Source organism: Pezoporus occidentalis, unplaced genomic scaffold, assembly GCF_034315485.1.
Source record: "Pezoporus occidentalis ecotype Australia unplaced genomic scaffold, CSIRO_AGI_Poc_V1 ctg200, whole genome shotgun sequence".
Taxonomy (NCBI): Eukaryota; Metazoa; Chordata; class Aves; order Psittaciformes; family Psittacidae; genus Pezoporus; species Pezoporus occidentalis.
The window spans coordinates 1,469,858-1,493,049 of record NW_026913857.1 but is presented as its reverse complement, the minus strand read 5'-3'; the positions used below and the strand labels follow the sequence as shown (position 1 = coordinate 1,493,049).

Genomic DNA, 23,192 nt, shown 5'->3' with positions numbered 1-23,192 from the left:
AAACATCCTGTCTATAATAACATATTCTGTACTAATGTAAATGTGTTGTAAGAGTACATGGCAATACAGATGTGCTCTGTCTATAGATGTTTAGAATGATGTTTTCTTAGGAAACTTGCCTAATTGTCCGAAAACATACATACATACACTAGTTGAGACTGCATATATCAAGGCTTTTTGTTCCAACATCTTTTAATCGTGGTGGTTTTGGATATTTATTCTAGCTATTCACAAGATAGCTGCCTGCCTGAAAACTGTGGTTAAAATAAAATTACCGTGCTGTTGGGTTTTTTCTCTCCTGGAAACAGGAAACTCTCCTGTTTTCTTTTGAAGGATGCTAATGATCTGAGCTCTGACTTCCTTTCCTGTTGAATACATTAAATACACTCAAATGGACAGCCTTTTTTCTCCATGTAGAGTCTTAACCTGCAAGCTACTGTCTTACCTGTGCAGACATGAAAATCTGAAGGGAAAGGGCAGCATGATACAAAGAGCACGTCAGTAAGTATAAACCAGAATATATCCATTCAGAGTGATGGAATATCATTCATAAATCACTGGGGGATCACACATGCTCCAGAGGAGCTGCTCCAGACAAGCTTCGTACATGCCAGGCAGATAGATGGGAGTATAACATTTGCTCACAAATAAGAAATGGAAAAACCTCACCCCAACCTTTTGATACTAACTGCTCTAAATCATGTTTCTATTGACTTGTTTTAAATATGATGCAGGCAAAATCTGTTTCTCAAGAGTGGCTTATGTTGGAGTTAAAAAACAGCAAATTCTGTCTGCCAGCCAAGTAAAATTTGGATTGGCTTTTAAATCCAGGATTTTGTTGGCTAGCATTGTATCTGATTGCATTGAAAGTGTGGGAGCTAATGCTTTTTAAAGCTTTTTTCCCCAGCCTTTCTGATGTTCAGTTGTATCACCTCCCCACCAGCCCTACGCCTTTAATCAAACCCACATGCTTCAGGAAGTTCAAGAAACGAACTTTTTGTCCTATGTATTTTTAAGGAAACATACCTGTTCTAGACCAAGGATCTTTGAGGCAATTTTGCTGAACTGAAAAGGTAGAGAAACCTGTTAATTGTAAGCATCCCATGGCTTTTGTGGTTTCAACCACTAGAGGAGAGAAACTGTCTCTCTTACAGGTGTAAATTACCCTGTTTCTGTTGAATGATATGGAGCTGACAGCCTGGCTCAGCCTAGGAGGATCTCTGCCCCTCTGTGCAGTGGAGCTTAACTTTACCTTCCCATGCACCTTCTGCAAAGGTTTACAGTCCTCTGTTGCTTTGTAGGGGGAACAGCAGTTGATGTGTGCAGGATTCTCAAGGAAAACAAGCAGAGCAGATGACACTTGAGCTGGTTAACTTACAGTTTTCTGATTGAATGTTTTTGTGTTAAATATATAAAGTTTCTGAAGGCAAGTCCTATATGGGTTACTGGAAGCAGCATGAAGATGACTTACCTGTCTTTCTGCACTAGTAGTTTTGGGCCATTTTGGATGCACTTGTCTGCTCTTAAACTCTTTCTGTGAAGAAGATTGTCCTAGCTCTTTGGTCCAGTGCTTTGGTGCCCTTATTGCAAACAGATTTTCCCTAATGTTTCTTCCATCGCGTTGCACTGTGTTATCTTTGTTTTCTGGAAGGTAACCTTTCATTGCAAGGTGAGAGCAAGTCTCTGGGAGATGTGGTTTCTGCAGAGCACCTGAAGCTGTGAGTAGGAGACTGAGGGAGTCAGACTTCTCCATCTTAACTGGAAATAATTCTCTGGGATCTGTGAATTTTGCTGTTGTAGGTGCTGGTCCTCATGGGCATGAAGATCTGTTCCATGAAATGCCCGTCTTCAGGGCTGGAGTTATCTTTCTATCCTGTGTAATAATACCCTTAGCAAGACATGGTCTTGGCTGAAACAAAGGTTTTGGTTTCCTACAGTAATGCAGTGAGGATGGTGAAGATGGCATAACACGCTTTGGTGGAAGACATGAGCATTCAAATGACTGAGATGGTAGTAGCTAGGGAGGCTGAGCAAATGTTGGGGTGATACTGTGAACATGCTGTTTATGTCAGGAAATTCAATACCAAGCTGAGATGTTTGATTACCCTCTTCGTCCCCTGGGCTAGATTTTGTTTATGAAAGACAGGTTTCATCAAAGAGACACTACAGTCATAGCCTGGGATCAAAAGCATGTTTCTGAATGCTGGTTGCTGAGGATTTATGTCATTTCATGCAGTGATGGAGTTATTTGCTGCCTTCTTCCCTTCCTGTTCCTCTGCCAACACTGGGGGTTTTCTTCAGCTCTGAATGTGCAGATGTGATGCCCTGAGATGGAGCGAGGTTGGTGGCAGCTTTCTCTTGGTGTGACGTGTGTGGCCAGCACTGCACCACAGTCTGCTTTGGGGCAATATAAGACAGTGCTGCCCAGGTTCAAATCTCTAGTGCTCTGCAGGGCCATGACCAAGGTTGGGGACCCTGTGTTGTGCACTGAAAAGGTAACACTGAGTAGCTGGTCGGCTTGGCTTAGATGTTCCTACAACAGTTGTCTATCAGATGGGTCCTGTCTCCCCGTGTTGGCTCATCGGGCACAGCGTTATCACAAAAGCAATGTTTTTCAAGAGCCTACAGCACCTGGGGCTCTGCCTCAGATATGCAGTGAGGGGGACTTTGCTGTTGTTGGTTCTTGGGTGAGGTCTTTTTGCTCTTGGTATTGAAGTTTCAAGGGAGGTGGTGCTCACAGTTCTGATCTCTGATTTGGCTGCAGTCATGTTGCTGGGGGCTTCTTTTTTTTCCTTTAAGGCCTCATCCCATGTGCCATGAAGGTGTCTGGGGCCACAAAGCTTGTGAAGTAGGCCCAGAAAAAAAGACATGTCTTTACTCCAGATCATGCATTGGCTGATCAGATGCTGTTTCTTATGCTGGCAGCCTTGGTTTCTTTTAGAAGTTTGGGAAAACTTGCCTGGCAAGATACCTCGAGAGCCCCATAGAAAAGAAGGTGCTACAGGACTGGAAGCTGCTGAGGGCAGCCCAGCACCCGTGCCATAACACTTGGATCTCAAGAGCTGTTGTTGGTATTCCCTATGTGAGATAAAGAGGTGGTTTGCACTGGAAGGTACAGATCATTCAGGGCAGAAAAGGACCAGGCACCAACCTATGGTGTTGCAGCGCAATGGACAGCGAGGTGTGAACCTGGATGGCATCCTTCAGACATGTTTGTCATCACCAGCATCAGCCTCACCTCCCTCATGGTTTTGCCTAGGAAAATCCTTCAGAAGAGGCTGGAAGATAAACCCCCACTGTGAAAGGCTAAGAAACTTCTGGAGAGAAATGGTGTGAAGAAGTTCCAGCCCCGTTCATCTGAAGAATCCCAGAGGACTTAAACTGTCCTGTTCAGGAGAAAAAGGTGGATCTGGGCACTGCTAAGGGAAAGCCATTACAAGAGTGCCCTGATGTTACAAATGAATAATGCAGAAACTCTGAACAAGCAATATGCGTATAGGAAGTATTTGGAAAGATGTTTTATCTTTAGAAGCAGTGATGTTTCATTAGTCTCACTGAGTAAGGCCAAGCCATAAATTATATTCATAATAGATGTATTTACATAATGAAAAGGAACTTCACTTGGACTTTACATGAATAGAGATTAGAAGCAACTGTATTTACAGGCAAGCCCATCAGTCAATTAGAAATAGTGTGCTGAGTGGTCAGATGAAGGAAGGACTTGGCCTTGCCCCAGAGCCACCTTTATGTCCTCCGACACCACTGCTTATGTCTTTTCTGCAGCATCATGGAAAATGCTCCTTCAAAACCAAAAAGGAGTTAAAGAAAATCATGGGGCCTTGCTTTCAGTATATGAAAATATTAAACCCAGCAGCCCATGCAGTCCAGACCACAACAGAATTTAGGGGCCATGGTGCAAGTATCCAGGAAACTGGTTTTCGTATGGTAAGGCCACGTATCTGTAACCCAGTAATCCCTGATGCTGGGTTAGCTGGAAGTGGGTTGCATTTCTGTGTGGTGAAGCTGTTTAGCCAGGCTGGAGAAACCGATTTTTCCTTGCAGGAGCTAGGTGGGGGAAGAAAAACTCCTTTAATGCAAGCTTTGGACAGGATGCAGCAGCTGATGGGTCTGTCAAGTACCTCTGATTTAATGAGTTTACCCAGAAAATACCTCAAGCAAAAGAAGATGGTAGAAGTGCTCTCAGATGTTGTGTTTTGTTTCGTTCTTAGCATTTGAATATTATTTTCCTCTGTCAAAGCCCAAACCTCCCACATCCCTTTGCCACACTTGCATTTTCTCTCCTCTGGCAGGCAGATGGTTTGAGGTCCCTGGCTGGAAGGGGTGAGTTACCGCAGGAGCAGTAGAGAGGCTGGTTTCCAGCCAGCAGTGCAGAGCCCTGTGAAACACCAGTGGTGGGTGATGCCACGACCAGCAATGCATGTGTCCTGGACATCACCCACCCAGAGGCAAGAGTCACAGGAAGATGGTTCTCCACCACCTTATTGGGCTGTTACTTGCGCTGCTGAATAGGATGATTGAGGATGGGGGTATGTTTTTTTAACCCAACTCTGCATTTGTTCTGTATAATGGAAAATCATAGTGATAAAGAGCAGTGGGAAATGGCAACCTTGATGTCAGGGAGGACAGCCAGGGTTGTAGAGCTGTGACTTTGCCACTTACCTTTCACTGAGAAAGTGCCCTGCCATGTCTCCTGTGCCATAGGAGACGGGCGGCAGGTAGTGCTGACACTGCAGTTCAGGCAGGTCCCTGGCAGCTACATCCCAGAGGGAGCAGCAAGGCAATTCTGGCCTTTGTGCTGGCTGCTGCAAGAGCTGATCATGTTTCACCCTGAAATAGCTTACTTCTGCAAAGAGTGGTGGCCGTTACAAGGTCTGAAACCTGAGCATGGCCTTGCATTGGTTGCTTTATCAAGGTAGAAATTTACTGCATTTATCATCTCTTCCCAAAAACTGTTCCAGTGGAATTTGGTGAGACTGGGAAATCGGGGCTTCTCACCACCTTCCCCATCTCTCCCGGTGCTGCCGCGAGCTGGTGCTGCTGGGGCTGGTGCAATTTCATGCACTGAACTGATTGTCAGCATCTGATGGAGAAGCATCTCTGGGAACAGCATTCCCTCCTGCTGCGTTTCCATATAAAAACTTCTCACTGTTTATTTTGCAGCTTTTCTTGTCATGCTGCTTCATGTTGCTATCTCCAATTTGTTGTCTGGTGACTGTATATGCGTATTCCGCAGCAGCAAAAGGACTGTGGAAGGTGACAGGTCAGGGAATTTGTTCCTGGTGTCCAATTTTCTGCCTTCAACAAGTCTCATGCTGTGTTGCTGTTTGTAAAGCAGCCGAGGAGTGGAGGGAGTGGAGACTTTGCAAGCTTAACTTGTGTGAGTGCTTTTCTTTATGAGATTGCCAGCATGTGGGAGAGCTGCAGGCCCAATTTCCCTCTACTTAAGACATTTCTCCTCAAGGAGTGAACCTGGGGTAGGTGGTCATAGCAACTAAAGAGTTGCCCACAGGCTTTAGTGAAAGGCTACTGGCTGCAAAAGCAGCCCTCTATGTGAAATGCTGTAGTGGGTTTATTTTTTTAGGTCAGAAATACCACCTCTTCCTAATACCAGAAGGAAGGAAAGGTGAAGGAGGCAGATGATAACTCAGAGTCGTGTAAAACCTATCTGTAAGTTTCCCTTCACACCAGACAAGGAGAGTTGAAGACCTAGAGGACCTAAGCAGTTGTAGGACTCCCTTTGAGCTGCAAAGCGCTGGAGCTTCGCTCCTCCAATGGGGAACCAGGATATAGAGCAGATCTACCCCTGAAATGGGGGTTGCAGGCATCTCGCTGAGTGGAACAATGCTATTGCCATATTGCGACACAGTAAAGCCTTTCTCTCGCTCTTCCATGCTGAGTGGGTGCAGTTTGCACCTCTCCAGCTAGAGTCCAAATTGCTGGAGGTATTCAGCAGTCGGGTCCTTCTGCAGGGTAGACTTGCCCACCTGCATGGAATTGTATGAGGATGGAACAGAACAGAATAGAATAGAATACTTCAGTTTGAAAGGACCTGCAACAATTGTGTAGTCCAACTGCATGATCACTTTGGGGCTGACCAAAAGTTTAAAGCGTGTTATTTAGGACGTTGTCCAAACACCTTGTCAACACTGACAGGCTTGAGACATCAACCACCTCTCTAGGAAGCCTGTTCTAGCATTTGGCCACCCTCTCAGTAAAGGAATGTTTCCTGATGTCCAATCTAAACCTCCCCTGTGCAGCTTTGAACCAGATTGTGGCATCTTGACCTTCCCCATGGTCCCCTGCAGCATTATGCCGCTACTTGCACCAATTGCATCTGGATTTTTGGTTATTGTCTTACTGTGTTTTTCCAACTTCTCTTCTAGCCAAGAAAAGCTTGTAGCACCATTTCTGAGGATGCAGCCATGCATTTTTCTCTTGGCTCATTTCTGCATGCTATTTGCAGGGATGCAGTTAGGGCTTGAGGCATCATAGGAACAACTTCCAGGGGCTGCAAGGAGTGGTGAAGCAGGATTTACCCACTGCAGAATCCCAGAGAGTGTTGCATAGCTCTGCTAATCTGCTAGATTTCTGCCTGCTTACTACAGTGTTGCTTGAAGAGTGCAATTGCTGATCTGCTGTAGTCAATAGCTCTCGAGGGTAAGAGAAGGGTCAGCGGCTTCCAGAAATCCTGTCACTTCTGATGTTCATAACTTCTGAGTAGTGTAGGTTGAATCTTTCCATGTGGGTTATTGCAGCGTGTTGCTGCGCTTCAGGGAAAAACATCAAGATGTAAGGATGGGGATTTTTCTCTGCAGGAAAATCTTGTTCTCTCTACTTCCACGAAAGACCTGGTTTTCTTTTTGTTCAAAATTCCTTCCCAAATGTTATGGAAAATGAAATTTCAAATCCTTCTTGTGTTTTGGGTTTTTTTTTTAGTAGTTGAAAATGGGACATTTTAGCCAGGCAGGGGGAGAATGAGGAAGGGTTTTGGTTTGACAGAAATCTTGATTTACATAGTAAAAGCTTTTGAGGTTACAGTATCAAAGGCATCATTGCCCGCAGCTGGGGGAGCAGTTGGTTTTATGCATTAGTTTTAAGGCTCAAAAGTGTAGTGTTAGAAGGAGACTTTACAATCAAACAGAAATTGTTGTTCTGCCAGAGCCATGCAATATTTCCCTAGGTGTTTAAGGATAATACTCACTTTCTGTCCTCCTTTGTGATCTGCCCTAACACTGGTGGTTAGTGTTGGTAACCCAACACTTGGACCACCATTAGGTGTTGGAGGTACATCAGCTGCGGTCAGACATTTTCAGCACCTCGTTTTAGTATATAAACAGTGATAACATAGGGCTGTATGGGAATTTTGGGTTCTGCAGTGTAATTCTGGGGACTTCTATGAGCAGCAGAGTTACGAGAGAGGAACCAGTGCCTTCAGCACCATGCATGGGCAAATCAACCAGCTGAACAGTGGGAACGTGTAATTGCGAGGACCAGCATTCTTCTTTGTCTTTAAGTTAAATGTCCGTGTTGACCCATGTCATGTTGTGTTCACGGTGGAAAGAGCATCATGGAAATCTTCCCAGTGAATAGCTGTGATTGCAGTGCTGCTAGATCATTTTGGTGTGCCCCCACCCCCCCAGCAAATGAAGCCTTGCAGTTCCTGGTCTGTTTTCATGAAATATAAATAAAAATTGGGTGAACAGTAGTTTTATTCTGAAGAAACAATGTTGCTCTTTGTTCTGAGGTCCTGTAGCATTTTGTGGGTATATGAGAAGCACAATGTGAAGCTGGTTATAAAGGAAAGACAAGCTGGCTGCCTTTATGTGCCAGCCGCGGGCAGCACTGAGACACAGTGAATTCCCCAGTGAAAGGTGTGTTTTGAGCTGGTGTTCTGTCTTGTGAGTGCTCGTTACAGCTGGCAAACATACAGGGAGTCAGCCAAGTGCAGGTACTGCTGCTCTGGTACAAGCTGTTAGCTGGTGAGAGTCAGCTTTTCCAGTCCATTTTTTTGTTGTTGTTTGTAAAAAAAGGGGAGTTTCACTTTGCTTTCAATGTCTCTGTTAGAGATGCTCAGATTTTTTCCATCTTCCCTGAGTCAGTCCCCAGCTTTCTCCTCCCTCCTCTTTGACGTTGGCACTTCAGGGCAGGATCAAAGTGTTTGAAATTAGAAAGTCTCCTCCTTATGGTGGTGACTCATCCGCTGGCTTTGGTCAAGTGCTTTACACTGGGTGATACGAATAGGAGAAAGGGGAAGGGATGGATGTCTGTATTTCCTAACCCCTGCATCTTCTACACCCAGAGCATGCAGCATGGAGGGTGTATCTGCTCATCCTCACTTCATAGCCAAGCTATCATAGTTTTTTCTTCATCTTTACTTTAAAACCAAAGCAAAATATGTCAGATTTTACCCAGGGAGGAGACCTTGTTGAATCTTGAGATCTGATCAGATCAATCAAATTGTTTGATCCTTTGTTTGCTGCAGGGAGTGTGGAGCAATGAGGAGCCAGGTGTTTCCCCAAGCTTCTGCAGGGCAGAGTTGTGGCCAGCCAAAGCCAAGGCTTGGTTTTTACACCTCAAGCATTGCACAGAAATGTTCTTTTTTTAAGTCCTGGGTATGTTTTCCCTGTGAGAAATTTGGCATCATAACAGGCTCTTCCTCTTCAGTGTGTTGGGTGCATGCAGTGCACAGGGCTCCCCTGTAGGGATGTTCTCTGTTGTCTAACGCTGGTTTGCAGCAGTAGACTACATGTTTTTGTAGCTCCTGAGGTTTGTAACAGTTTTGTGCAACCTGGATTTGTATGAGAAACCAGTTTGTCATGGAAAGGGTTTCCTGGGGGGCAGCTATGCTCTCCCCATCACTCCAGATGCTTGGAAGGACCTTAAAAATGAAGGGGAAATAATTACTTCATGGCTGGCAGATGCACAGATTCAGGCTGTTAGCATGCACTGCTTGCAGCCCTCCTGAGCAGTCCTTGACTGGACACCTTTGCCTGGGACATGGCAGAGGATCCAACATTCATCCCAAGAGGTGGGTTGAGACCTGGCACAGTGGAGATCCCTCGTGGCCTTGCTGTGATGTCGGGACTTGTCTGTGTCACCCCAACCAAGAGCATGTTGTTACATGCTCAGACCCACCTGAAGAAGCCAATGTGGGGCTTTTTAAACACCAGTGGCAGCAGCAATGGACATGACACTGCATGCAGCCTTCTCCCTCACATTCTGGTCTCCTTTTCCTGCAGGGACTCAGTGGTGCCTGGCAGGACCAGAAGCAACTGGAGCATGAGGGGGTTTCACAGCATTTTACGCAGCATTTTGCTAAGAGCAGCAGCAGATTGTGACAGTGACTTTCGTTCATAGCACTGAGATGCGTATAAAAGCAAAACTTTCCTTAAAACTCTTTTTTTTCTCCAGGCATTGCATTTCCTCTTAATATGTGGAAATCACATTATTGGCCAGTGTGGTCCCAGCATTTATTTTTAACATTTTCATGTCTGCTGTGGGACAGGAAGCAGCAATAGCAGTCCGAAGCATCCAGAGATAGGAACTAGTTTGTTTTATCTTTACTCTGGGCATGTTAAATTTTGGTGAGCATGCCTTGGCTGAGCTCCAGGGTGCTGGACCAAGCCCACCATATTCAGAGAGAAGTGAATAATTACTAGTTTGTGGTGGTGATGTGGGGAGGAAAGAAAGAGTGCAAAATGCTTTGAAGATAATGACACCCCCCAGTTTTATGAGTGGCAGTGTTACAGAGTGTGCTCTAGATAGCTTGTTAATGCTCTGTGGTTAGAGGACCAGACAAGAAACACCATTTCCAATGGCACCCAATTTGGACTTCCTTTAAGAAGGGAGTAGTGAAAGGGAGGGCTTAGTCAAACATAAATGAGCATCTCAAAGGCAGATGGTCCTGTTCAGGGACCTAAAATTACACCAGTGGAGGGCCAGGGAGGATGAAAGGAATTAGCATCTGGTGGCGAAGGGAGGGCCATGTCACTGCGCAGGGTGGGTGACCAGATGGCTGGGGCTCTGTCGGATGTCCTCCTGCAAGCGGTTCCAGCCTTTCCCCACTTGCAGTATTATCTTTATATGTATTCCTCCAGAACAAATGCAGTCTGGCTGGCAGGAGGCTCCGTGCTCCCATCTCCCAGTTACCTTTTATGGACCTGTTAACACCCTGCTGCTGCAGCCACTGCGAGCCGGCGTGAGTGAGTGCCGAGGAGCGTTTGGCTCAGGCTGGGATCTCTCGGCAGCATCGCACGCCAGTTATCCCAGGGATAGGCACGCCAGCCCTGGCGGGGGGGAAGCCCGTAATGGTTCAAGCAAACAGTTTCTCAATAAGTGTGCAGCCGGTCACTGAATTTCTGTGGACTCCTTGCATTACCCTAGCTGATAATAGGTGCAGCGTCCCACAGGTTGAGTCCACTCCAGATGCTTGGGACACAGTCCTCCTGCATCCTGGATGGATGCTCCCCAGCTGTTCCCCAGAGAAGCATTTTGGGGTGCTGCAGAGGGACCAGTGCTTGTTTAAAGAAATTGTTTTCCCTTGTCAGCTGGAGCTCCAAAACCCTTTTGTAGAGCAGTGCTGTGAATCCCATCAGCAGGCTGATCTAGGTTAAAATGACCTTTTTTAGTTTATTCTCTCCCCTCCCAATGTTATTTTTAGCCTGGAGGAGGCCGATGACACAACCCCATGAATGGTTGCGTTGGAGGGGTAGGGACATGAAGCCTGATGTGCATGCTGGTGTAAGAGGAACCCATTGCACCCCATTCCCTGCCTTAGCCCTGGGCCGTGGGCCGCTGTGAGTGCATTTCTGTAGTGTGGCTTCAGACAGTACTTGAAAACTCAGAAGGTTTGAAAGCACTGTTGCAATGAAAGAGAAAATCTAAGAACCAAGATTTAAATCCCTCTCTCCCCCTCATCACATCTTTGGGGGATTTGGGGAGGGTCTGGCTTTGGTCCAGGGTTTGTAAAAGTTAATTCTACAATATGTCATCCCATTCTGCAGAGGACAGGGCAGAAATCTCTGGAAGAAGGTTCTGACTGGTGGGGGTTTGCCTTCCTACGTAGCCACATTTATTTTTATTTCACTTTTGAGCTAGTATTCCAGGAAAGCCCATTAAAAACTGGCAGCCGCCTGCTAGCAAGCAGCTTGCCGGAGCTCAGCGCCGACGTGTGATGCCAGAGGAGCTGCGCCGATGTTTGGGGGTGACTGATGGTGCGAGGTGTCGGTGGAAAGGAGGGGAAAAGGGGGATGTTCTCACTCCACTGAACTTCCTTCCTTTGTGTTTCCTATTAAGCTGAGGGAACTGTGCTAATGCGGCTGCTTTTGCAGCCTTCCAAGCTCCGACTTAATTGTGGATGATTTCATCCTGGCCTTTTTATGCTGAAGCCAATGGCCTGCGTCATGCAGCAGTGAATTTAGGCAGATTTTATTTGCATGTGAGTCATTGAGCTTTTCCAGCTGAATGTCACCAACTTGGAATTTTTGCCTGATTTTGTTGCTGGTTTTGTCTCTTGGTGATTTTCCACCAGGCTTTGCCCTATCCCTTGCTGCCTGCACCCCCTCATCCCTCCACACACACCACCACCCCCCCGGCCCCCCCCCCCCCCCCCCGCCAGAAAAACAGGGAAAGGCTAAATGTGAGTTTGAGTTGGCAGTGAGAAAGGATGGGATTATGAATGTTTGGGGAGGGGGGAGAAAAGGATGCTTTATGTTGCTGGGAGGGAAGGACTGAAGCCAAGTCAAATTGAGGGCTCTAATTTGGGAGCGGTGTTATTACAGGTCAGAGGGAGTCAGTTACTGGCTAAATTAGGAGAGCTGTCACATGCAGGAGCTGTAAATGCTGCTCACATGGCTGGGGTGCACAGGCTGTTGGACAACTCTGTTTGATTTTGTGGACAACGCTTTAACAAAAAAAAAACAACAAAGAACAATTAAAATATCTGTTTATTTCCCCTCAAAATATAGGCTCCGTAGAGGTGGCTCTGCCTCCGCTGCCTGCTTGTCCTGGCCCTCACTTGCCCTTTGCACAGAGAAGTTTATAAATAGAGCAACTCCTCCATTATGTGCAGCTTCAGTCTCTTTATTTTTATACTGGAATCTCTTCAATGATTAACAGTTTAAACCATGTGCTGTGTATCAATACCTTACATACCCTTCATAACTTATTTTTAGTATTATTTTTCCCACTTCTAAATCCTGTATCCATGTTAGGCAACACAGTTATGACATTTGGATAATTTTTTTATTTTTTTTTTAGCCTTTGAAGAAACTTATCTGCATTTCAATTGAGGTATTGCTAAAAGGCATTCTGCAATTGAAATTAAGAAGTCTTCCATGCCTGTGGTTGTGCCTGTAGTCTCCTCGCTGAAAGCCAGAAAGATCTAGGCATTTTTATGGATTAAGCTCAAAGAAGAAATACAGAAATCGCTTGTTTTATTTCTTTGGCTTCTTGCATACTGGGAAATTCCACTGAAAATCGGGATTTGAGGGTGTGCAGAGTCATACGAGCAATATAACCCCAGCGTAAGTGAAAATAGGCAGTGAACTCTTTTCCCACCTGTACCCCATGTCCCAGAATCAGCAAAACCAGCCGCGTTTTGCCATTGGTGAACTGGCAAGCTCCAAGAACCGATGGGAGTTCTGGAAGCAATCTGCAGCCCCCAGTTTAATTATACATTTAATCCTTACTGACCCATCCTGTTGCCACAGGCCAAGCTGCCTCTGCAGCCAGCTAAGCTCAGTTAACTCTGCGTGGCAGCCAACAAAAGCCATTTGACCCAGGATCTTGTCGGGATATCTTTGTCCATCAGACCTGGCACGACTGCTCTGATACTTCTGTCTCCTCTTTGCATGCGTAAGGGCTGATGGATTCCCCACCACTCCACTGTCCCCAAAAGGGACAGCATTTCAGTGTCATTTCTGCTGCAATAGTCTTCTTCTATCCACCCTGTGTGGATGGTGCTCTTGCTTTCTGCTGCTCTCCTGTAACAGTGGGTAGAGGTGGAGAGGCACCTCACCTGATGCTGTCTGAACTGCTGATGGTCCTCTTGCATTTTTGCATACTCTCTGTTGTCAGGTGGGACCCAGACACAATTTTCCTACACTTTCAAAAGACCATCCTCCTCATCTGAGGCTTGGGAGCATGATGCCTCTGATGCTCTGGAGTTTGTGTGGTCCAGCAAGTAAAGAGAAACTGGTGCTGTGAGTCCTTGTCAGGTGTCAGGCTGGTCTCACTCTTCAGGGTAGCTTTCATAGAAGGTTGGTTGGCTTGTCTACCAAGCATCTGTCCTCCTGGCCTTTGGGTGAGAAGTGAGGAGGTGGTACCTCATCTTTGCTGATCCCCCATCTGACTCTGAGCTCTTACTCCTGACAGTGAACCATTTCCCATGTTTTTCTGTCCAAGTGCTGAGCACTCAAACAGAACTTGTGGGAATTCCACTCTTGTTTCGCATCTGCTGGCACCACTGTCATTGATGTAGTCATCACTCCACAAGACCATGATGGCTGGACCGTAGCTTGTGATATCAGTGAAGCAAATTCGTCTTCCCCAAGGTATTCTTCATGCCAGTGCCAGCCACGTTGCGTTGAAAAGCTAAAATGCCATCATACATGTGCTGTAGGTTCCCTTGGCACCAGTGGGGCTTTTGATAGGTTTCCCAGCGTGTCATCTTTGCTCTGAGTCAGTAAAATACTCTCAGTGTTGCGAAGCTCTGCCCTAAATTAAAAGTCATGTTGCTAGGGAGTGTGGTGATAATGCATGGTATTATGCTCTGTAGCAAAAATGTGCAACAGATAAAGCCTAGAAAACAAATCTGTGAAACCTCCCATCAGATGCAGAGGATCTGTGGGGAAAATTGAGTGTACTTCAGCTTGGTATTAAATAGGTCATGGAAAAAGACTCCCTCTCCTGAATTTCCTGAAAGTCTGCTTTGGGCTGGAAACTGTAGTGGCTGCAGCCAATTTAGAGAAGGAAAAATCCCCACTCTTGTTGCTGTCTGCAGAAGCATGCTTAATGATCGTGCCATGCGATTCTTCAGTGCTAAAAATATGTTACTTCTGGGTTTGTACAAACAGCCTCCTAATAACTGGAGCTCTGGCAAGCATGCGAGGTAGTAGGGGAAAATAGTGTCAGAAATGTGAAAATCTTCCTCTTTCTACTCTCTCTGCAGCACAGTGGAGCTGAACTCTTCTGTCTGTGGCTCGCAGCATGAATTAAGGGATTTTTTTTTGAGGAATCTTCCAGTTTGTTCTGCTTCTGAACAAAATAATGGGCATTTTGGTCCCTTTTGAGCTTACAGCTTGGATGGAGAACACTGAGCTTCCTGTGCTGCTGTTCTGTCAGGGTCTCATCAGCCTGTCTGGGGTGATGGGATGAGAAGATCTGATGGAGGGTTGTATTTGAGGCTGGCTTCAGTGCTGAAATTCCCAGTTCTTGCTCACACTGTCCCTACCGTGAGATCAAGAAGTGCAGTCCCAGCTTGGGATGCTTGGCCTGGCGATATCCTTTCCAGTCATTTCTTCCACACAAGGAAGGGACTGATTCTCCAAATTGTACACTCAGCAGGGCTGCCATTGCTTTGGAGAGCTTGATAGAGAGAGGAGCTGCCAGTAATAGGCAGCTGAACTTGCTGCCCAAGGAGAACTGCCTTTGAAAGGGTGACGAGCTGTGGTAGGGCTTGTGTCTTATCCCGCACAAGGTTTTCGAGGGGGGAGGTTCTTCCTTTCTTTCTTTTTCCCCAGAGCAGCATGTCATATGGTCACCTGCTCCTTAGCCTGGCTTCCTAAGCTGAGTTGTGAGAAACTGTTCTTCAGAAGTGAAATGCATTCAAGATGCAGCAGCCACCTCCTTGGTGCTCATCCACATCCACCTCACCTCTGCATCAGGCTACCTGTGTTGCAGAGCACTGCCCAGCAGGAGTACACCTTCTGTGAATCACAGAAAATAAAGCCTAAGATGGCTAATGTGCCTCAATCAACCCAGCTGTGCCAGAAAACCTGTCCCGTCTGCCTTGGCAGTGGGTATTGAAGAACTTGTCCATTGCATGCAGGGATGCTGGGGGCAGTTGCAAGAAGGTTGCGTCTTTGTGCCAGAATTATTTTCAGAGGTTAAATTCGCACTGTGAAATTTAACAAGGGATATTGTGTAGTTAATTTACATGGAGCTTCTTAATCTCGGTCATTAAAGATGAAGAAGATGCTCATTTGTGAAGTCCTCTGTGCTCCTGTCAGTGCTGAATCCTGCAGTATAATCAGAAACACTTTGCTTTTGACAACTGTACGGCTCTCACTTTTGCTTTTCCAAGGAACTGGTATTGCCTGCAGCAGGGACTTCCCTGAGCACCTCCTTTTGCGGGAAATGCTGGGCCTGTTGCTTCATTTTTATGGCATCTCTTTCCTGCGTCCACACTGGTCTGCTCACCTCCCCACCTGCTCAGAGCTCTGCAGCAGCCTCTGGAGTGGAAAAGAAACATTAGGAAAGTAGTTAATTTATTTTTAGCCTCTTAGAATGTGATGTAGCTGCTGGAAGCACGGAGGAGAGCCAGCACCATGTGAACTGACAGGTTGCATCGCAACACTGGCAAATTTTCCGTCGAGTGCTGGTGCTCCTTGGCACTGTCGCAGGGCCAGGGTGCAAGATGGGTCATGGGCGCTGGAGACGGGAGATCATGCACGTGCTTTGAATGATACAAGGCACAGATTGCCGTTTGTGTCTCTGCTTATGGGTGCAGATGAACAAAAGGTCCTTTTGTCTTTTGAAGAGGTCATCTGCACTTAAATCTGCGTAGAAGCCAACCATCTAGGGAAAGGGGGAACACAGTGTTTGCATTTTTATATCTTGTGGTAGACCAAAGATGCTGGGGTAGCATTGAGCCATGAAGCCAGCTTGGACCTAGAGGTTCACAGCTGTTGGGGTGAGTGTTCCAGGAAGGAAAGTGCAGAGCCCCTGTTGCCATAAATAGCAGTCCTCAAGCCCCCCTCATGTCCAGGGCTTGATTACAGACCTTCTGTCTGTTCCCAGCTCTTAGACAAGGCTTGTTAAAGGAAAAGAGCTTTGCCACGAGTCACTAAATTTCTCCCCACATCAGGCTGTTAGACCTGTATGGGAAGGAGAAAAAGCAAAAAGCCAGCTTCAAGTTTTTCTTGGCTTTTCCTCTGTCAAATCCCATGTTATCTGCTGGGGCGAGTGGTTTTGGGGACCTGGGAAGAAGCGGTCCTTGGTATGCAGAGCTGTCCTCTCCTGGCCACTGCAGCACAGAGACACAGGAGGTGCCAGGAAGCCATGGGTGCCAAATCCTGCAGGCACAATGCTGTCTGGCACGGCTCCCGTTGCCTTCAGATGTATAGGATTAGGTTCTCCTGCTCCGCGCTGAGGTCAGCTCTAGCGCAGACATAAATTCAAACCTGTTTGAATGTAGCAGGGGGAGGTTGGCAGCGTTTACACGTTGTGCTGCAGCCTCTCGGCTGCAGATGTGCTTAGAAACATCACTGGTATCTTCTTGCCTGTGTTAGCCACAGATTTGCTTTGATCTTGGTGAGACAAGGAGCAGGATTCAGGTTCACCGGCATTTCAGTGTCAACTTGCATCTCTTGTCTTATACAACTGGCAGTAACCTTTGTTGTTGAGATTTTTTTCTTCTAATTAGTGTTAGTTGCAATAATGAAAAGGCTCATGCTGAAATTCTTACTATTTGACCTCTCATTTAGGGAGAAGGCTGCCAGGTTTTAACAGCGAGGGTATTGATGTGCTCTGGATGAGGTACAGAGAGGGTTTCCACAGGGTTCTCACTTTGTTTTCTTTTATTTTGGTCTTTCAAGTGAGGCTGAAGAACAGAATGATGTAAATTTGCCCAGAGTATTTTGAATGGGTTGGCGTGCAGGTGCTAATTACTGTAAATAATAATGTAAATCCCTTCATCTGCAAACAGGCTGTAGCTCACGTTCAGTCAAGCTGCTGCAAGCAGGAGCCGGGACAGAGGTTTGTATCCACAGCAGTGTAAGGAGAAGACTCGTGTGATGAGTGGTGTGGAGCTGGACCATCTCACAGTCCAGTAAATCTTGTTGCAGGAGGCTGGGACTGGCAGCAGCCTGCCCTTTTTTGGTAACAGGTCAACTTCAGGTTGAAGTCCCTTTGTTTTTCGCTCCTCTGCTTTAACTTTGCTGCAAACCATCCTGTGTGAGATGGGGCGTGGTCTCTCCACCCCACTCGTGCTTTTCACCAAGCCAGGAAAGACCCAATTTACATGGGTACAGGAAGTCATAGAGCCAGCAGAAGCATTGCAATCGGTTCAAGATTAATGAGCACAGAGCCAGAACCTGTTAAAGACAGGATATTTAGCTTTAGCTGAGCTTACCAGAAACATGAATGGAAGGTAACTTGAGTGCTGAGTCTTGAGTACCTGATGTGAGAAAAAGCAGGACATCAAGGAACATTTTAATTCAGGCTGGAATTTATCTGGAAGTTGAAGCCAGATAAATTCAACTGGAAATGAAGGCAGACTGAAGTGCTTGGTAGACACTGGAACAAATAGCCAGTAGATGAACAGTTGAGGTTTGTCTCTTGCTGGTCATTCCCTGGGAGTTAACACGTTGGCCAAACAGAGGTTTTTGGGCTGCGTTCATATGCAGGCTCAAGTTTCCTGACCCCTTTTGCCCTGTTGAAGACACTCATGCAGCTGTAATAGTGTTAGATCCCAGGGCTGACCCTGGCCATGACCTCAGTTACTGGAGATTTTGCTGATTTTGATGGAAGTGTAGCATCTTGTGTGCACGTATGGAGGAGCTGGTGGGTACTGATGTGTTGGTGGGTCTCTGTGCAGCAAGAGGAGTCTGGGCACTGATTTTCCTCTCTCTGATTAAAAAGTGGGTACCTCCACATAGTTTTGCCCATTGCCCAGAGCTGGTGCTGCATTGGTAATTGAGGAAGTGGCAAACAATGGGAACCTCTTCTGGGAGCTGCTGAGGAAGGCCTCCTGCAAAACCTTCCTGCAAACCCAGAAATAGCCATCACTTGCACCAGGGCTACCAATTTCAGGCTTGCTTGAAGCAGTTGCAAGCTGCCCAAGCACGTGTTGGATTTCTGGTTTGCTGTTGGCCATCCAAGACATGAAAAGTCAATGTTGCCCATCCCTAGGAGGGCTTGATTGCCATCCAGGAGTACCTAGTTCCTCCCTCCAGTCCCTAATGCTGTAGCATGTCACTTTAAAGATCAGGGATCCCAGCCTAAATTTTTGGTACAAACTCCTAACTTTTCTCCCCAAGTGCATCTGAGAGTGTCAGTCCATTCAGCCCTGCTGCAAACGTGCTCTTCTTGGTGGGTGCCCCTCAGATGTACACATCTAACTCTTAGTCATTTCTTGCTTGGACAAATTATTTGAATGGCTTTTGATAACTTTTTGTGGAAGATGTTGTTAAACTGAAACAAGGGCATAATAAACTAGTAATTTAAGAGCAATTTACTGACAACTGGAGTCCTTAAATACATTGACTTGTAATTGTGGAGCAGTGATGTCAGGCCTGCTATTTGAACGTCCTCTGTCTCTCAGAAAATCCTTGGGCGGTTTTTAAAACACTCCCAGTCTTTAATTGTTGTCCTTGTTATGCATGATAAGCTGCTGTCTGGTTTGTAAACTACACATCATTCATCTCACCCGCTTCATCAAAACCCCAGTCAACATATTTGTCTGCTTCACTTCTGAAATGAGATAAGTCATACATGACAACAGGAGGATAACCCAATTCCTGCTTTCAAAATAAAAAGGTTTATCTTGTTTGGGGTTGGGTTTTTTTAGGATCTTTTTAAGCATATGAGGGGGATCCCGTATTGTCATTGTTCCTTGGAGATATCTCATCTGGTGAGATACAGGCTTTCATATGCCTGTGCTGACAGCTTCTCTCAGCCATCCCTCCTGGCAGGGTTGGTGTTTTCGAGGTGGGGGCCAAAGGTCTTTTTTGCAAAAAATCAAAAATAGAAGGAAAAATTAGGCAGTCAGGTACTTTGAGGTCTCTGAGTGCAGGCACCGGTGTGCTGCCTGCATTGGTTTTTGCAGGAATCCACAGGGACTGCATATATCCCTGCCTTTTTCCATGCAGGTTGGCTTTACCTTTGGAAAACTATGACTGTTCCCAGTACATCATTAACAGCTTTGGGAGCTCCATGTGCCTTGCTGGCAGTTGAAATAATCCAGTCATCTATCAGGAGGCAGGTTCAAAATAAAAGGAAAAAGTTCCTTTATGCAGTGCAGCACTAGAGGTGGGTCCATCACTAGTGGACATGGGGGCAGTTAACAGTTTGCAGGGATCCAGAAGTGATTAAGGAGATTTGTGACAGAGGAATCTAATAAGCACTCATTAAACTGACAAATATCTCTTCTTTCTCAAACCAGAAAGCCCCATGTTTAGGGATAGTATTGGACCTATTCATAGCACAGAACAGGTTTCAGCCTTGGAAGCAGGACCCAGCTATATTTGGTGCTGTATTTATACACAGGCACTCTGCACATGCATCAGCTGTGCTGTATAGCAGCAAAATTGTATTGGTTAAGTAATCCTACATTAGAAGGTAGTTTCACATCCCACCTTCATTCATCCTCTTACCCAAGAGAAAGAGTCCCCTGATAAAAACAGGAATTTTCTGCTTCGGGGGCACTGGCAGCTCATCATTTCCCATTACAAGGTGTCATGGGGCTGGGATGGAAGCTGGATCCTTAGGGTGCTCATGGTCAGTTGTTACTTCAGTTCATCTCCAAAAGGAGATGTCGATGCAATGGCAGCAACAGGCAGAACAAGGATTTTAGGGAGTTTAAAACCAGCATGATGGAATTTCTAACTTTGAGGCTTTCTCTATGCTCAGATTTCAGTAGTCAGTATCATTAGTCTTGCCTGCCCTTAGAGCAGCGAAAGCCTTGTGATGGGAAACATCAGGCATCCTTGAAACAGCACCCAGGGGAACTAATGAGTCTGTAATGTGATTAGTGTCTGTGACCCTGTAAACCACTGCAGGTAGCATGCACGAGCCCTGGGACATGTGAGCCCAGAACTGGGACACATCCTAACCACAGCTGACCCCGTGGGAGCTTGTTGTGGCAAAAAAGGGTGAGATACTCCAGATGTCTGGGAGTGCATGGCAGCAGGTAGGGAGCTGAAGGAGGTTCCTGTGATCTGGGATAGGGTGGAGAGGGTCTTTGAGGGGGTCACCAGCCCCTCTCCCCCTGCCTACACGCAGCTCCAGCTTTCTTCCTCCTGTGCCACCCTCTCTAGATCTCTCTATTTGCTGGCATATAGGATTAAACATGACCTTCTACCCTATCTCAGAGAGAGCCAAATGTCTTTCAGATCTAATTATTTTCTGGTTTTGCTTAATTGTGCACATCCTGCTGGTGGCTGAGAAGGAGAGAGGCTCCTGCTGAGGCTGGGGGAGGGAAGGGCACCCTGCCCCTTGTGAGACACAGGATTTCAGATCAGTGTTATCTTTTGGGGTTGTGATTTCACCCCCCCAGATCTCTTGGACATCTGAGGTAAGTTTCCCAAGTGGCTCTGGCACTGTCCTGTGTTTCTGCAGTGCTGACCTTCATGCTCAGCTCTCCCCCATGTAAGGAAGAGTCCAGCCATGGCCACCTACCTCCCCCATCGTCCTCCTTCATCCCTGCACCCAGTTTGCACCAGGCTGTACTTCTAATGCATGTATTTTGCTACCTAGTTCCTATGTGCAAGTGGCACCAACTTTTTTTAGAGTGCATTTTGTGCCTTTTTTTAATGATCTTTTGATTTCTCAGTTTATCCAAGCTGCTGCAGAATCCCACAGCCTCTCCGTGGAGACCGTGCCGGGCTGGGGTTTGGCAAGTGCTGCTGAATCTCCCCAGTGTGAGGATGGCAAGGGGATGGGTGACATCCCTCTGAAGGAGGAGAGGAGAAGATAAGACAGGTTTTCAACCCTCTGGGAAGCTGGCTGTGAGTGGGGAAGAGAGAAGGACAAAGAAATCAGATTAAGCACGACAGGAAGTTTTGCCTGTAGCAGTTACATCTACATATGGAAAATATGGAGATGCTCTAGTGCACCTTGAGTCCCACCACACTCACATATGCTTCACTTAGGTTGAGCATTGCTTTTCCAAATCTCTTTTTATCTAGCTCCAAAACAACCTCACAGCATCCCCATGGGCACAGGAGCACACCCAGAGACCAAAACTCACTTACGCTCCTCCACCAAAGCTGTGCCACACCGTGTCCCTTGCACCTCTCAGCACAGTGGCACGAGATGGCTTGGGCACACCATCAGCCGCATCAGGAAGCGGCTCAGCAGGAGGGGTGGGTCTGTGTAGAAGTAAATACCACTGCAGAAAGTTCCAGCGAGAGCTGTCAGTGTTTCCAGCAAGCCATCTAGTGGCTTCCTCTTTAAATGGTTGCATGCCTTGAGACTGGGAAGGCAAAGCTGGGGGATGGGTGTTGCTCACCACTGCAGTTGTGTCAGGGATCCGACGTGCATGGCTCAGTCCTAATTGGGAAAAGGCCCTACAGTAATGGCCCTCTTCTGGGTCACCGGGAGATGGAAGGGTTCGTTGGGTTAGCTGCGGGACAGCAGCGTGGGTGTTCTCAAGAGCAAATTAATGGGTGATCCTACAGATGGACATCCAGATCTTCATTTTACTGGTGTGGGTTTGGTTAGCATAGCACAGAAAGAATATAGGGATAGTCAATATTTTAGAGCAGTTTCATGTACAGTATGGGTAGGAGACAGCAGATAAAGAGGGAGAACATAAAGTTTGGGTGGTTTTTTAAATCACATGAGAAATCAGACCATTTCACTTGGTGAAGTTTTGGGTAGTAGGTTTAAAACAGAAAGAAGTCTTTTTTCACCAGATGGTGTAGCTGCAGCAGTCTTAGGCATAGCCTGCTACGTTGACAGGAAGTTTGAAGGCTTCATAGAGGGGTTTGGTAAACACTGGAGGAGAGACTGACCTGGGGCTGGGAAGCGTCAGTCGGGTGGTCTGGGTACATCCTGAGCTGTCCTAGGTTGGTGTTTGTATAATATGTTCAGAAAAACATCCAGTGATGGAGATTTCACAGCATCTGTAAGGCAGTCTCTCCCTGTGCATCACTAGTCCTATCTGTAGAAGGTAGTTCATGTCCAACCTTATTCCCCTTTGTTGAGATTCAACCCTATTACTGCAATCCCCAGGAGATGTGGAGAGCAGCTTGCCTATGCTGGTCTTCACTTCTCAGACAGATGACAGGCTGGCTGCTGCAGTTTTTATTTGCAGCATGGTTTTTTGACTGATGGCTGAGCCTGTGATGCTTCCTGACCCCAGCCTCTTCCCCTCATGGTACCACACAGCGATTTGTTCCCACCTGCATGCGGATATTTCCACCTATTTAATGCAGCTGTTTTTTCTGACTTCTCCATGTCTCAAGATTGTTTGACTTCTAATCCAGTTTCCTGGAGTGTTTTCATTTCTCCTAGCATGATACCTGCATGTTGAACACATTCATCACATCATCCATATCACCAGTGACATCATGGGTGGTGTCATGGCTGGGACAAGTCTCCTTGCTCAGCACATACTCCCAGTCTGACAGCGAATCACCAGTAATGACTCTCTCCATATGGTTTTCTGATGAGCCGTGTGCCCACATTAGAGTAGTTTTGCCTGAGCGTGTTTCTCTGGTGTGCTGCTGAGGAAGCCATGTGAGGCAGCACCTAATGAATATCAAGATATATGGCACTGACTGCTTCTCCAGCTATTCACAGGCCAGTTACTCTGTCGCAGAAGGAAATTAAATTGTTCTTGACAAATCGGTGTGGACAGTCGCTTATTATCTTGTTACCTTCTAAGTGCGTACAAATAAGTTGTTTCATTATTTGTTCCATCAGTTTTCCAGGAGTTCGAGTTAAGTGACCTGACTTTTTCTTTTGTCTGTTTTGTAAAGCTAAACCCTATGTTTGCTTTTTTTCTGGTCTTCTAAAACCTCTCCTATCTGCTGTGAGCTAACAAAGGAACAATAGCTCTGTAGCTGCTTCAGATCAGCCCTTCTCTCAATACCTTTAGGGCAGCTTATCACACCAGGCTGGCGGATGGACCAACACCCTGGTTTGGTTATTGCCCTCCTGCTGGGATGCTTCTTCCCTTTGCCCTCTGTGCTCTTACCTGTCTCAGCTCATTTGAACCTTTTCTA

At 46.4% G+C, this 23,192-nt stretch overlaps 1 protein-coding gene across 4 annotated transcripts in view; it reads left to right on the top strand.

Moving 5' to 3' along the window:
- SAMD4A (sterile alpha motif domain containing 4A) overlaps positions 1-23,192 on the top strand; it is a 101,351-nt gene that overhangs the window by 37,854 nt on the left and 40,305 nt on the right. The window lies entirely within an intron of this gene.